The 15,214-nt window shown below is 41.7% G+C and overlaps 1 protein-coding gene across 8 annotated transcripts in view; it reads left to right on the forward strand.

Annotated features, from left to right (window-relative positions):
* eml1 (EMAP like 1) overlaps window positions 1–15,214 on the forward strand; it is a 52,066-nt gene that overhangs the window by 13,577 nt on the left and 23,275 nt on the right. The window lies entirely within an intron of this gene.

Below are 15,214 nucleotides of genomic sequence, written 5' to 3' on the forward strand. Positions count from 1 at the left end.
AGAGCTAATAAACAAAGAGGAAGGGAGGATGAGAAACAGTCCTTTGCTCACAGCGCTGCCCCGGCTCTGCTCGATGTGATGAAGGGCTTGTTATGAATGTATACACAGTGTACGTATTCTGCAGTTTGCCGAATGAGACAAAACGGTGTGACAGAACAGGACACTCCTGCTCGCCTGCTGCAACGTGATTTATTTGCTGGCACAGGGAGAAACCGTACTTCAGGCTGATAATGTTATGGGTGGGAGAGGGTGACTCAGGAAAGAGCGAAGAGCAGCATGACACATCAATATTAGGATTCATTTCCAAGATGCGCCCATTCTTCTTGACGACTGAGCCCTCGTGTGAGACGTACGCTCAGTTTATGTATCGACAGCATACTTTAAGTGATGCCTGCATTTATCCCAGTACAACGGGACAGTTTTTTCTTTCTGTACGGCTCAGTTTGTTCATAGTCACTGCTGGTGTGTACCAACTACAGTGACACACACATAAGGGGATTATCCCCAACACAAGCTGTGTCTGTGATAGGGAGCAGCAGACACTGTTTTGTTGTTGTTACTAACATGTGCTTTAAAATGTTGATCACATGGAAAGGGGGAACACTCACTTCACCCTCTTTTATTGTGCTTGTCCGTAGCAGTGACTGTGATGTCGTGGTTAGCGTGAGCTATCACTGCTGAAGGATGGAGTAACATAATTGCCATTGGTGGATAATGAGAAAATCAATAATATTTACTGTGCTGTGTAAGCACCAGCAATCAGTGAGATGAGAGGAATACCACTGGCCAACCGAGCAAATCAGAGGTGTGGAATTGCACTGACGTATGTCCCACCAGGGTTACTGGTCGCTTCAGTATTTTAATGCATAACTGATGAGGTGAAACTACTTAAAAGCTTTCACCCCGTATGGATTTCCTTTATTAAATTTATAGCCAGCCACAGCAGCTTAGATACAGACAAAGAGGGGGGTAAAAAGGGGTAAGAGAAGGGTATCGAGTAGAGAAGAAAAGCATCTTCATCCATAAATGTGTTTTCTTTTTACCCTGTTTACCCTTTGGAAGTCCTTTTATAAGACTTGGAGGAAAACTGGGCACCATTACAGGGTTACAAAAATGATAAAATCAAGCATAACGAAACCAGCTGTTGGATAAAACAAAGCACATAAGTATGTAATACAAAATCCTTTGAATTCACAGAAGCAGAATAATGAAGCCCTAGTGTAAAATAGGAGACTGATTAAAAATGGTGCTTCGTTTTTCCTGGTGTCTACAGTCACAGGGAATAATAAGGAACAAGGATATGTGAAAAAAGACGAGGCATCAGGCCAAATCTAGTTTGTACATGATCGAATGTTTCCTGGTCATTCCTGTGTGATGAGTAAAGTGCTGTCAGTGCCAGTGATAAGAAGAGACATTGGTTTGGTTGGACTGACTTGAAAAACAGGTGTAGCAGCGAGTGTAGAAGAACAGGAGGCCTGCAGTTTCCTCCTAGGAATTGCCTGACCTTTATAGCAGTGGCAGGTACAGCTTTTCTGATGTGTCAGACTCGAGGTTTAGTTTTAGTGAAGGGTGAAAAAGTGTGATGTCGGAGCAGTAAAGGACAGCTGCACCACATTACCACTTCACTGACTTGAGTTACTCCATGCTAAATGATTTTTTCCCTCTCTTCATGCTGCACGTTTTGCCAAGTCATGACCGTGAGCAGATTTGAGTTGTCCAACACCGTAAGGTTGTTCATGTTAATTTTCTGAAGGGATGTCAGTGAAGTAAGACATGCCGCTCAGAGGCTGTTGCCAGGGATTTTCCGACCTCTACCTTCTTGCTTTCTCTCTCTGCCTCGCTACACAAACGCACACGCAAACTGAGGAAGCAGCATCTTGTTTGTTGTTTCGACAGTCGGCTTAGTGCATGTGCTTCACTTTAAACCAAAAAAAAAGAGAAAAAATCTGTGTTTGTGGCGGTCCAAGTTGGATCTGTTGTGTGTATGGAGTGTACTCACACATCTGCTCGGCCACTGTGGGCTTTGTTTGGTTCTGTAGGCCAAAATGACATCATGCTGCTCTGCTTCTGCCGTCCAGCTGAACCCAGATCAGCAAAAGTCAATGATGTCATTCATTCCCCTCTTTTTTTTTTCCATTTCTCTGGCCCGTGTGTTGTGGAGCATCCAACCAGACTAATGTTCAGAGACTAGGTCAGCTAAACTGCGTTCAGGCTGCACGCTTTGTCCTCGGGAGCTCAGGGTTATCTTAGGCTAAATGAAAATTAGCGCCATTACACTGTCATCACACACAGGTGAAGAAGGACGTGAATCCTTTTTTTTCCTTTTAAAAATCTCATTTCAAACACCTTAGTTCTGCAGAACAGGTTTACATTGAATTAGCCTGTTTTCTTGGGCTGGTAATGCGATTGCCGATGTCCTGAAGTCAAACTGGTGTGGTTCTTGCCCATTTTAAGTGAGTGTTTGTGCATCACTTCCAAGTGCCGTCCCAGTGGTTTCCTGTTCTGCCTGCATATACTTCATTATTCACACATATGGTCTAGATTTCTTTAATAACACAATTTTGACACAGCAAAAGAAATCTGACTGCAGCATGAAAATGCAGCATGTAGATGCCACAGCTAAAACATCCAAAGCCACCAGACTAAAACATCAGTTAATGCGATTCCTTAAAATCCAGTAAATCCAGCTCACTTATGACAGTATAATACTGATGATGACATGCTGAGGGTCATCTCACAGGGTCCAACATCGCCATTCTAACTATTATTAATCACCTGTTCATTTATCTTTTGAGCTAATAAAACCTGATTAAACATCTCTTTATGTCTATGCTCCACGCTGGCAGTGAGTGCGCTCACCTAACCATCACTGGCTCCTTGGCAACTTAACACACCAGCAGCAGAGGGGGCAGGGCGAAGAAGAAAAGACTGGAGCCCAAAAAAAAACCCATAAAGAAAACATCCCGATAACAGTTCATAATAAAAAATAAGGATGTTAGAATTAGTAGGAGGGCAGACGGATGGAGCAGACGTGTAGGGGAAGGAGGGAAATTAATAAAGACGGAGAACGCTTTGATGTTTGTTGGAGGAATCTTGATACGCAGCAGAGGTGACACGACTTCACCCAGTCTCCCCCACTTCTTGGCTGTGGCTCTGTGACCATCCAAACCCTGACTGATGATGGCACGTGGAGAGGGATTAGGGATTAGGATTAAAGCCCCGCTCACGTTACCGTCCACAGTAGCCAAGGAGGGATGGCAGAGAGGAGGGTGAGGTGAATGTATTTGTGTTAGAGTCCATTTAGTTTTGAAAAGCCAGTTCAAGTAGTTTCTTCATTTCTCTTTTACGTATCAATTATGGGCCTTTTACATGTTTTTAGTTTCCCTGCTTTTCTCCATTCTGACTTTATTTATTCCTTTATTTCTCTTCGATTATTCCATATCCATCTATCCAACTATCCATCAAAGCCTACTAAAACCCACTGCAAACTGGCCTGTGCTCTGAAATTTCTTCCACTCTGATAAAACTGCACAAAAACATCAATGTAGAAACATTAAGAGGAAAGTATTAGGAAATTATGTGTCTCTGTGCCATCAGTCATCTGTAACTGCCCTACGCGTAAAGCAGTCTAATAAATATCGACGTGAACGGGTTAACTCGTCCAAAGCTGCTGATTCATGCAAAGTTTGATATTGATTTTCTATGGCCGTGTCAGTGAGAGCATAGACACACACACACACACACACACACCACTCTCTATTTAGTCTAATTTTTTCCCTCTCTCAAGCCCAGCGCGCCTGGAGTTCTTTCATTTCTAAAACTCTGACTCTTCTGCCCTTCGCTTCTCGAGCTCTTCCCCTCTCCCTCATCCCTACGTCAGACTTTCTCATGCTCTTTGTTTGATCTTGTGCGAGTGCCCCAAGTGGAGCTCAGAGTGCTTTTCTGTTTTGTGTTTTCTTTTAAATCTGCAGACAGTCAGATATTGAGCCAGGCCACTTAGGCTTCAGTACTCACGAGTCACGCCGCCCCCCGCCCCCTCTCTACTCCTTATCTCCCTGTTTCTTTCTCACTTTTCTCCTGATAAGCTTTGCCTCGCACTTTTTTCTTGAATAGGGGCACATTGGCTGCTAACAGATAAAAAAGAAAAGTGGCTCTGTACTTACCGTCATTGAATGTTTGTATGTTTACAGCTACATCGAGCTGCTTTTGAGATTTGTGCGAAATTCATGCCTCCTATGTAGTGCGAACTGTTCATTTCACGGCAGCCTTGACGCAGCTATTCATGAAATCTCTATCTTAAATACTTCTAAATATGGCATCCCGTAGTGTGCACTCCACTGTGTGCACAGTGGAGAATTTATCTGCGCATTGCAGCATGTTGTATTAAATCTGCATGGAAGAGGAAGATTAGGCCATGAGCCAGGATCCCACTGAGCAATTTTTGGCACAAATGTGTCCACCCTCAGTTATATAGCGTGTTACTGACATCTGTCGAGTACATGCATACATGCAGAGGTCAATGAAAAGGCAAATCTGCCTTAAAAGCCAAAGGAATAGTACAAAGTATGTCTATAAGGTTATGTATGAAAGAAAGAAACATGCATGGCACACAGTAATGTATTCCTTTGTTATCTTAGTTGACCCGCTGATCAGTTGGGCTTTAAAATGTTTCATCTCTATTGCGTTAACAGCAATTTTTCTTCAATTTCTGCAATTCAAATTTAACTGCTTTACATTACAACATAAGGTGCTTGAGACATGATATTTTCTTATCTAATTATGATTTGTAATCATGTGAGGAGAAAATATAACATATGTGTACCCAGTATATTAAAGATCTGTCTTCACTTCAGGGGTATTTCCTTTCTTCTATAAAACAGAAAGCTCTTTTGACTTTAGGCTAAGTAAAATATAGCTTTATCCCTGCTTTTCCTTTTTATTGAGACATTTTAGGTGCTCAGATATTGTTGCATGATTATCTTGTGATCAGCAGAACAATCACTGGAAGCAGCTTCTTGGAGAGCAACTAGGAATTAGATGAAATTTTTGTCAAGTGTTTCTTCTCTTCTCTGTCTACCATTCTTCTCTTTTCCTCCACTGACACACATCCAAGCAGCCTCATCTCATGACCTACTAAAACAATCAGGCATGTAAAGCAGGACCGTGTGAGTTCCTGTGCTAAATATATACACTGACTCCGTGTATATATGTGCGTGTGCGTCTCACTAATGCTTCTGGCAGAGTACTGCTCTCTGTTATGTATGCGCTTGTGGTTGTGTATGAGTGTCTATGTGTCCGTTTTCAGGTTCAGTGTGCACATGTGCATGCACAACCTTCCAATGTCAGTACAGGAGGCATGCAGGCAAGCATGAGTCCTTGAACGGTATGTCAGGGATGCATAAAAATACCCCTAAAAAGTGCCGGAAACAAGATCATGTACTCCATCAGTGAGTAGGATGCTCTCAATCTGCACTGTAACACTAAATGTGCTCAGCAGAGCGCAGAATTTTACCTGTGGGGGAGGGTGACCACTAATAAATCACTCAGGTCAGCAAAATCCCAAAGATGTGGCATTATTTTTAGTTTTTGCTTCATACTCAAACTATTAACAAGGCTGTTGTTCCCAATCAGAGAGATATAATGCACAAAGGATTTGGTTACGTATTATTTAATCTGAATGTTACACAAAAACATAAAGGTATTTAAATCAAGTTACTATGCAAATTATTTCCAGCACAGATATGGTATGTGTATATGCATTCATGTGCACACATGCATGTCTGTAAATGAATGTCTGTGCATGGATCTCACTCTTAATCCTGCACCACCAAACCCTCTTAAAGTAATTAAAGATCACTTCTGTAGCCTGGAAAAGATGAGTGTAGGTTTGACTGTGTTGTGCAATTATTTCTATAAGCGTATTGATTCGTCACGGACCAAAGATTTGGCAACACCTCTGTTTTTAAACCTTGGCCGGTTGTAAGGTGAATAGATATAATTAACCTCCTGGTATCCGTGGTGCAGCTCCCAGGGGCTGCTCAGCACTCTAATTGGTCTCTTACATCTGCTGTTAATGGAAGAACGACGGGGAGAGCGCCAGCTCTGAGTGTGAGGGTGTATCCCCCATTGCACGCATTCAGCCGGCCTCTAACAGATGGGCTGGGGAAAAGAGGAGAATCCCATTAGAAATTCATCAAGATCACAGGTGCAGAGATGAGAGGAAAGGGGTTATTTGCGTCGTTTTCTTGTCTACTGACAGCCCAATTTTGTTGTTAGATGGCAGTTGTTTTGGTCCAAAAATGCTTTTGATTCTTTGCTTTCAGCTCTAGGACAGCTACCAGCGAGTGATTTCAGGACTCCTTCATGGTGGGCGTGCATGTCACATTTTGCTCTTACAATGGAAGCATAGATGTTTTCAAGACACATTTCACAAGAGAAAAATCAACAGTTATAGAGGCAGAAATCTACTGCTGTCAGACTCCTTCTCAAAGCCAGAGTGTCAAAACTGTACCGGGGTATCATCACAAAGGCCAAGTGGTGGTGGATGGGTGTAGTCCAAGTTGTTGGTGTGGATGTGTGTGGTGTGAGACTATGACCAGATGGTCTCTAACGTTTACCTTAAAAATTTGTTTGTCTCTGTATGTATCCTAATGGCAAACTGTGGGGCTGTAACAGGATTCGGCAGGTGTTTATAAGGATGTCTGTGGCTAGATGTTAAAGATGCCGCTGATCCAAACGAGATGTACTAAGAGCATCTGAAGTATGCACACATTGCAATTTGTATGCTCTAACTCTGGCTGATGTATAAACATTAAATATTATAGAAGATTAGTGAAGTCATGATTGTGGCTGGTTTCCTCCCGAGACTGTGTCACAGACCCAGTGTTTGGTCATGTTCTCAAGTTTGGAGTCCTCAATGAATATGTTTGCATTTGAGTTTCTATTTAGATTTTTCCTGCATTTTCCAGAGTTTCGAGTTTAGATTTTTGTGTTTGTTGTATTTATGGATTGTTCCATTCTATTATTTATTTGTTTTTTGGTATTTTTCAGTTTTACTTTGAAAGTCAGTTGCCTCTTGAGTCTTTCTTTGATGGTTGCCTGGATTGTCTGTAGCTGGATGCCATTCTCCAGCTTCTCCACTTACCTCTGTGTATAAATAGTCCCGTCCTTCCTCCTAGTCTTTGCCATAGTCCTTGCATTTTCCTATAAAAGTTGGTCCTGGCTACCCGTAAGGGATTCTGTTGTGACCTGAACAATGGTTTGCCTTTTGTTTTCTGATTTAGTAAGTCTACCTTAAATCTAGTGTCTTCAGTATATGGTCTGATTTAAGAGTGGACACCCAGCATAGACAGACTGACAAAAAAATGCTAGTTGGTCAAATCAGTGAACTAGGAGAAGAATTTAAAGGATGTTTTGGTCCTCCTAAACTATTTAGAGCAGCCACTGAAATTAAGAAACTACTGCTTCTACTTTTACTCTTTAGTTTATTCCGTTTTGAAGCCACAGAAGATCACGAGACCATTACTACTGACGACTCTTTAATAGGTCTTTTCCACCTTTATAGTGCCAACAATGTTTTATTACAGCTCACTGAATTGCGTGTTTATCTAATCAGATGTTTGAACCATTCATTTCATCAGAAAACTGTATAAAAATGTGTCTCACATAATCAGCTTAAACTCCCCTGTCTCATCTGTGGCTGCAGGGAGAAGAGAAAATCTAATAATGTGGCCTGTCAGGTTCACTTGTCAGGTTCACTCAAACCAAACACAGTTGGATGTGACTCGGGTTTTTAGGTGCTGTCAAAACTCCAAAAATGCAAACAGAGCTGGTTTAGTTGATGGCAAGAACAGAGAATAATAATAATTTTAAAGTTAAAGCGAATATACTGAAAGAGACATGTAGTATTTATAGGGCAGAATCCAGACACTGAGTTACAAACAAAGGAAAACCTCTGCTTACACACCAAAGTCTGTTTGTAATAATTCTCCTCAGTTTTGTTCTGTAATGATCTTGTTTGCTGCCAGCAGTGCCACTGTATGTTCTCTCCCCTCCAGATGGCAGATATACGATTGGCCTGTGCTCAGTGTGGCAACAGTCTCTGGCACACTGTCTCTCTGTATGTGTGTGAGACCATTTCTGCACCATGGAAGTCTGGTATCCCATAACAACAATGTTACTGGATGGGACAACACCAGTATACACACACTGGATGGAACAAGTATCCCGCCTCCTGTTCCTTCCTGGTTGTTTGTTACTGCGGGACAAAGCCGTGTTTTATGTAGACGAAGGCTGAGACTGAGAAACGGGCTTGTGTTGGAGCCTGGAGCTGCTGCCAACCATGACTTTGTGCTTCTGTGGTCTGCTTCATCCCTAAAAGTCACAGCAATAAAAAGGATGTCTTTCTTCGGCTGTTTATTACTTTTTTAGTTTTATTCAGATTTAGACAGGGATGTTATATAAAGTATATAAAATATATAGTATTTGACAGATTTGTTCTCACTTACTGTGTTAAACATTAAAGTTCATGATAGTAACATTAGAAAAAGACTGAAGTTTGCCATGTTTAAAACAGTGTCCCACTTGGACACTTTGGACAGGCGAGATCAAAATAAAGATGTTTGGCCGTAATGTTCAAAACCAAACACAGCATATCAACACAAACACCTGATACCAACTATCAAACACGGTAGCAGAGGGATGATGAATTGGGCTTGTTTTAAAGCCACAGGAGCTGGGCACCTTTCAGTCATCGAGTTAACTACAAACTTTATTCCAGATTCAAATATAAGGCCTTCTGTTTGGCAGCTAAAACTTGGGCCAAAATTGGGTCATGCAACATCTGATTGAAACGTTAGAGCATGACCTTAAGAGAGCTGTGCGTAAACAAATGTCTGCAAACCTCAATGATGTGTTGGTCTCATTGTTTTCTCTGATATATATATATATATCTTTTATCTGATTCCTGCAAAACTAAGGGAATTTAAGGAAACTAAGACAGTAAGCATCTCAGCATGTTAACAATATCAGCATGAGGATATCAGAGTACAATACTGGCTGTAGGCTTTTATATGTGTTTGCAATAGTTTAATTCTAATAATAATAATAGTAAGAAGAAGATTTCTAATTATGAAGCTTTGGCAGTGTTTGAGAATGTCTAGACTTCACATGTGCACATTGCGGTTCGTTCCGATGGAGCTTTGGGGCTTCAGCTACATCTTAGTCTATTGACGCTTCAAGTATCCCACACTCTGAAAGCCCCACCTCTTGAAACAGTCTACCACTAGGAGTTAATCTCTAATTGGGCGAACAGCGTGGACAAGAGCAGGAAAAATGAGGGAGATAAATGCTAGAGAAAGATAATAAAAACATTTTACTGCCAAGTCCTCTTTACGTTTAATCCTTCAGGCTCACTTTTTCTTCCCACAGTCAATTTATTTCCTGCTTTGTTTCAAGAATTCATCCCACAAGACTTTCAGGAGAGAGGAGAGCAGACAAATAGAGAGGTGAAAGAGGTTAGAGACCGAAGGAGGGAGAATAAAATTCAGCCTGCTGCTAAGCTCAAACCACCCCAGAGTTTAAGGATCACTAGCATTGAGCAAGATCTGCTCCACAAATCCAGCATAATCCCTCTGCCACACTGTGACCACTTCCTCTTTGACAGAGGAGAGTGTGTGTGTATTGGAGTGTGTTTGTGTGAAGCCAAGTGGAGTTCATGTATGTCATGTGCTCGAGGTAAATCTGCCTTGATTAGGCCTCTTTTATGTAGTTTCTTTTCTGGACTGTTTCTTTCTAAATCACTGGGGAATTACACGGCTGGAGCAGGTGTTTATATTTGTTATTTCAGATCCTCTCACATCTGAAACACACATCCATGTCCTGGCCTTGGGCCTTGTTGTTACGGAGACTTTGTGGTTGACAGCGACTGAATTTGATGTTGTTCATTGGAACGTTGACAGCAAATACCACATGGTTAAATTGGACCTATTGGTGGGCTGAGCTTCAGTGCTCGTAGCCTGAAACGGTCTGAAACTGAGGATTGATGACTTGTAAATATGCTGACTTCATTACAGGAAAGTTCCGTGTTTAACATGGGCATCCACTGAAACTGTATAGTTACATAGTCTAGATATGTGACAGAATAAAGGAAAAAATGCACAATAAGCTCCTTTAACGTGGATTGTGGAGACAAGTTTAAGAGATTTATGAGAAAAGCCTTCCATTTTTTCTGCCTTCCTCCATTTCTCTAATAATTGGTGTGCAGTCCCACAGGAGGCAGGGGAATAGTACTGATGGTGTTTAATACATTATCTGATCAATCACTCAGAAAAATAAGCAGCACATAACACCATCTATTTGTAAATCACCGCCGCCAGCATTTCAGCTCCTGTGCAGTATGTTGGATGTGTGTAGGTGTGATGGTGAGAGGAGCAAGGTGGAGCTAGCTCCCGTCTGACCTCACTCTGACCCCAGGAAGGATGTAGCTGATGTCAGGAAGGAAGGGTTTAACATCTTCTTACAAGGACAGTAGGATCTCTCAGAGGGGGGTCTTTTGGCCCCACTTCATACCCCTGTTTGACCCAGACTCACTCTTTCTGACCCCTGTGTGTGCAAAGACACACACTTACACACTTACACAGCTCCATCTTTCATTCTTGTCTTTGTCAGCCTATTTGGGTCTTTCAGTGCTACCGTTTTGACAGGACAAAGAAGCCTTTCCTCCGTTGTTTATTATCTCCATCTTCCTCTCAGTGGTTCCTCCTCTTTAATCTCCTCCCAGGTTGCCTGTGAGGGCTTCCCTTTCTCTTATCCACCTCTAGATATTTATTACCTCTTAAGCCCCGGTCAGGCAAAAGCCCTCAGTGGCAGCTTGTAAACTGCATCTGTCTCCCTAATCTGACCAGTTGATTAGCTAAAGCTATCAGGTCGTCCCCTGCTCTCTCCTGCAGGTGACACGGGGGATTGATGGGCTTTAAAGTAACTCTCAGTCTGTTGTTTCTCTCCTTCCTCATTTTTCTCTCCAGTCTGTAACTGTAACTAAACTCTCCGACCTCCTGACAGGCACCTGATGGATCATTTCAGTCGTCCCTGAGGCACACTGTAACTGTGTAAATGCGTCACTTTTAAGCACAACACTTTTCTTGTCTTGTACTGTGCATAACATTAGAAAAAAATAATCATCACACATGTTATTAGTCTTCCACTTAGTTCTAGTATTGTGCTGAAGTGCCCTGAAAGTTGACATTAAGTTATCATGAGGTAGTAACAAAGTGCCATCATTAGCTGAAATTCAGAACTAATTGTCAAAGTAGCATGTTGATTTGCTACATTAAGGTAAATATGCTAAAAAATATGCTAATATCACACCCACGTTTCATCAGAGTGCTTACTGAAATTAGCATTCAGGTCAAAGCACCACCTGCTCTGTGATCACGGCCACACACCCACCTTTATTCTCTCTCATTTAGCTCTGTATTTCTCATGCCTGTCCTTAAATCGCTGCCTCCTTTAATTCCTTTGTGCTGCTCAATGGTGATAAAGTCCAGACCTCCATTAGTGAATCATGCTGAAGACTGGTTGTTTATTAAGTGTGACTCAATTTGGAGCAGCTGAACTGGCGCTGTGGCAGTAACACCACCTGGTCTATGTGCGTCTGTGTTGTGAAATTAAAAAAGGGGGGTAATAAAAGCTGGCAAGCTGGAGCACAAGCAAGTAGCAAAAAGATGCACCGAAGCTGCAGCGATATCAGATCTGCCTGAAAAACAGGAATAGTTGTCAAAATGTTGTGACAGCCTGTTTCCTGCAGCCTCTCGCTCTTTTGATCTGGTGGTTCTCTGCAAACACTGGTTGCGGCTTTTTCGGTACCTCCCATTGTGGCACAGCTTAACCTGGCAGCTGAACTTTCCATCAAATCAGTTTAGCTTTATTGTTTGGATCTTCTGCACCGCTGAGAGTAAAGAAAACAGACATCAATCACTCTGTTTGTCAGCGGGTTATTGGCAAAGTGAGCACGAGTGCTCGAACACATGGGGAGACAGCTGCTAGCATGACATTTCCTCCAAGGGAATGTCCCTAACCTTGTCTTTTTTCCCTTCCTCGTGTCTGTATGTGCATTCATATCCTTACATATTTTACATATTGAAGGAGTGACTCAGCTAAAAAGGCTCCTGCAGAATTTATGAGGCTGCTGTGCTTTGCTCCCCTTTATGCTCGTCATAAGCATTTTCCACATCTATTTTTACTCCTTTAGCGTATCGATTCTTTGGAAGGCACGAGTCCAGAAGAAGGGGAAATGAGTCAAAGCATGTGTGCCCTCCTCCTCCAGTGTTCATTATTGATGACAGTGAGGTCAGTAAATAAGGCGGAGATGCAAGCTGGAGTGTTGGGTTATTTTAGAGCTGTAAAAAAAATGAACTGAAGAGCGTTTTTCATTTAATCCCCGTGGCTGCAGTGATGGACAAGCACTTAAGCAGGCTGCTGGTTCTGCCAGAATCACATCTACTTGCAGGAGGAAGGTAATAGGGAGCAGGGTGTCAAAATGCATTACGGCGAGCAGACAGATGGGCTCTGAGATCCGCCTCGGATTTGTGACCCAGCCGGGTATTGACCAGATAACAAAATAGGGACAGAAAGAAAAAGTCAGATAGAAGCTGGAGCAGACTGACAGAAATGAAATGATTTAAGCAGATGGCTGACAGGTGTGAATACCACACTGGTGCAGCAATCTTGTTTTGTGGTGATGGATTTGCTGTTAAATGAAGATTGACATCTTACTGATACTGAGTCTCTGGGCAGAAGGCATGTGACCTGAGCCCCAGACAGAGCTGAGCAAATTTAGCTAAATCGGCTCTCTGTGTGATCGCGCTGTCGGCACATAAGCATCACGCCATCAACACATATTCCTCCATATGAAAACAAACTTGTCTGACCTTTTCCGATTCTGGTTGTAGCTGTAAACATGTTAGTGGGCGTTAACTCGGCCCAGATGTTGGAACCAAGGCAGAAAGTGGCATATGTTGGGATGGTAGCACAGGGCTGGGTGGAAACGGGGCCGTGACAGCCAGTCATTGTGCTTCGGTATTACACTGTCATTGTGTCAGTGTTGGGAGCAGACCCACGACAGATGCTCGACAGATAATAGAAGCGTTATCTCTGGATGTTCACTCAGTGACACACTGTTGCATGTAAATATGAACAAGGATTGCTTCAAAGAGAGAATCTCAGGTGAGCTAAATGTTATTAAGATCTGTGGAAAAGGCTTTGTCAGTGTGTGTGTCTGTGGAAAAGAAGGAGCGAGATTGCGATTTTGCTTATGAAACAAGAAAGCATATCCTTGGAGTAGAAATCTGTCTGTATGAGCGTATAATGAGACAGACATATTTCTCATTGAACCTGTAAAGCTTCTGCTGTCGGTGTAATGTAAAAGATTGCACACCTGCAGTTTTCATCAGATGCCATTTCTCCACAGCGGGGGTTTCATTATAGGATTCTCACCAGGCGGTGAAAATATTAGACGGTGCATACAAATAATACCTATATCAAGTGTGTTACAGGCTTTGATGCCACAAAAAATACCTGTCACATGACCTGAATTCTAAAGTCAGCAACTCTGTTAACTCTGTTTGTGTTTATAAGCACTCTACTCTGGACATGGCGATAGTTGCTTGCTCAAATATCTTTTCACAGATACTCATGGTTGAAGATGAATAATAACGACATTGGTGATCTCTATTCCTCATTAGCAGGTAAACATACAAATAACCATTGGTTGGTTGGTGGCCATGAATCTTCATAGATATTTATCTCCCACTTAAAGTCATTTTAATTTGTGTAATTAGAACAGTTAAACTCAGACTTAGGGTCTTTATGTAATAAGTAAACAGGGTAAGACGCCTATAAACACCTATTAAGCAGAAGAGAATGGACGGACAGGCTTGATGTTCTACTCGATCGATTCCTGACTTGTCAAAGAAGTCAACTGTGCCGGCTCAGGTGTGGATATGAAAAGTGGAGGTCAGTAGTTTTTTACTTTTAAACAAGTTTTTGACAGATTTCTAAAATATTTCTGTCTTCTTGTTTTTTGACAGAAGGTCTAATAATTTTTTAAGCACTGTACTTATGTTAGTCCAGTCTCAAAACACAGTTAGCATTATTATTGCAACCTTTCAGGGAAATCTCAAGTCAGCAGTAATGTGTAGCCATGTGCACAGCTGTAGTCTGTGTTTGTGTGTCGACTGTAATTGCTTGATTCAGCCATTCTGTACGTATGCAGATTTCCATTTTATGCTACAAGCTTCACGTGCCCCATCTGCTTAATGCGCCAGTTCATCATCTTGTCTAATCGAGGGTCTCCTTGACCGAAGCGATTCATAACCAGCTAACGGTGAATTTTGCTCGCTAATGGAATTTCCCACTTGTAAACAAATCGGTGAAATTGCCTTTCCGGCATGTTTTGACAATTAGATTACCGCGACTTCGTTGCATCTTATGGGATTATACACTTATGAATACTTATGATGTAAAATTATAAGAAAAGGAGTTTGACAGTCCTAAAGTCGCACACTCTTTTGTGTTACTTGTGCTTAAATGTTTGCCATTCATTTTGGAAGAAAATTTAAATTTGAGTAAAGAATTATTTATTTCAAATTAATAATCAAGTATTACAATTTCACTAACGACTCTTTGTTCTATTTAGATCATATTTGGTAGGAAGTTGTCTTTATGTTATTAGTGTCATTGATCCAAATGTGTGTTTTTATTTATCTAATTATTTTATGGAACTAAAAATACTGCAGTTTTTCTGAATTTCTATCTACAAGTGAATATTTGGGGAACTCACGCCCCCGCAGAGCAGCTTTTTCTTCCTTAGAGCATCATCACACCCGTTTTGTTTCACCAGATTGTCTGAAAACAAACACATTTCAGTTTGTCTGAGACACTGTTGCGCTACATTGTTTGAGAATGTTATTTACAGAGGTCAGAAGCCTTTTTCACGATTTCCATAATGTCACCAAGCAGTCGGGGTCTAACGCAGATTCCCAGCAGAAACAAGGCTGCAGATCTGTCTAATCACCAGATGCCTGCTCTCTAATGCATAATGCATCAGGCTGTTATTACAAGTCTGCAGGGAAAACACAGCAGTGATTTACATTAATAATTCATCAAACCCCTGTGACATCAAAGTCTTAATGGAGGAGACCCTGCATTAAGATGC

This window comes from Pundamilia nyererei, unplaced genomic scaffold (genome assembly GCF_000239375.1).
Source record: "Pundamilia nyererei isolate P.nyererei 1_Seehausen unplaced genomic scaffold, PunNye1.0 scaffold00010, whole genome shotgun sequence".
NCBI lineage: Eukaryota > Metazoa > Chordata > Actinopteri > Cichliformes > Cichlidae > Pundamilia > Pundamilia nyererei.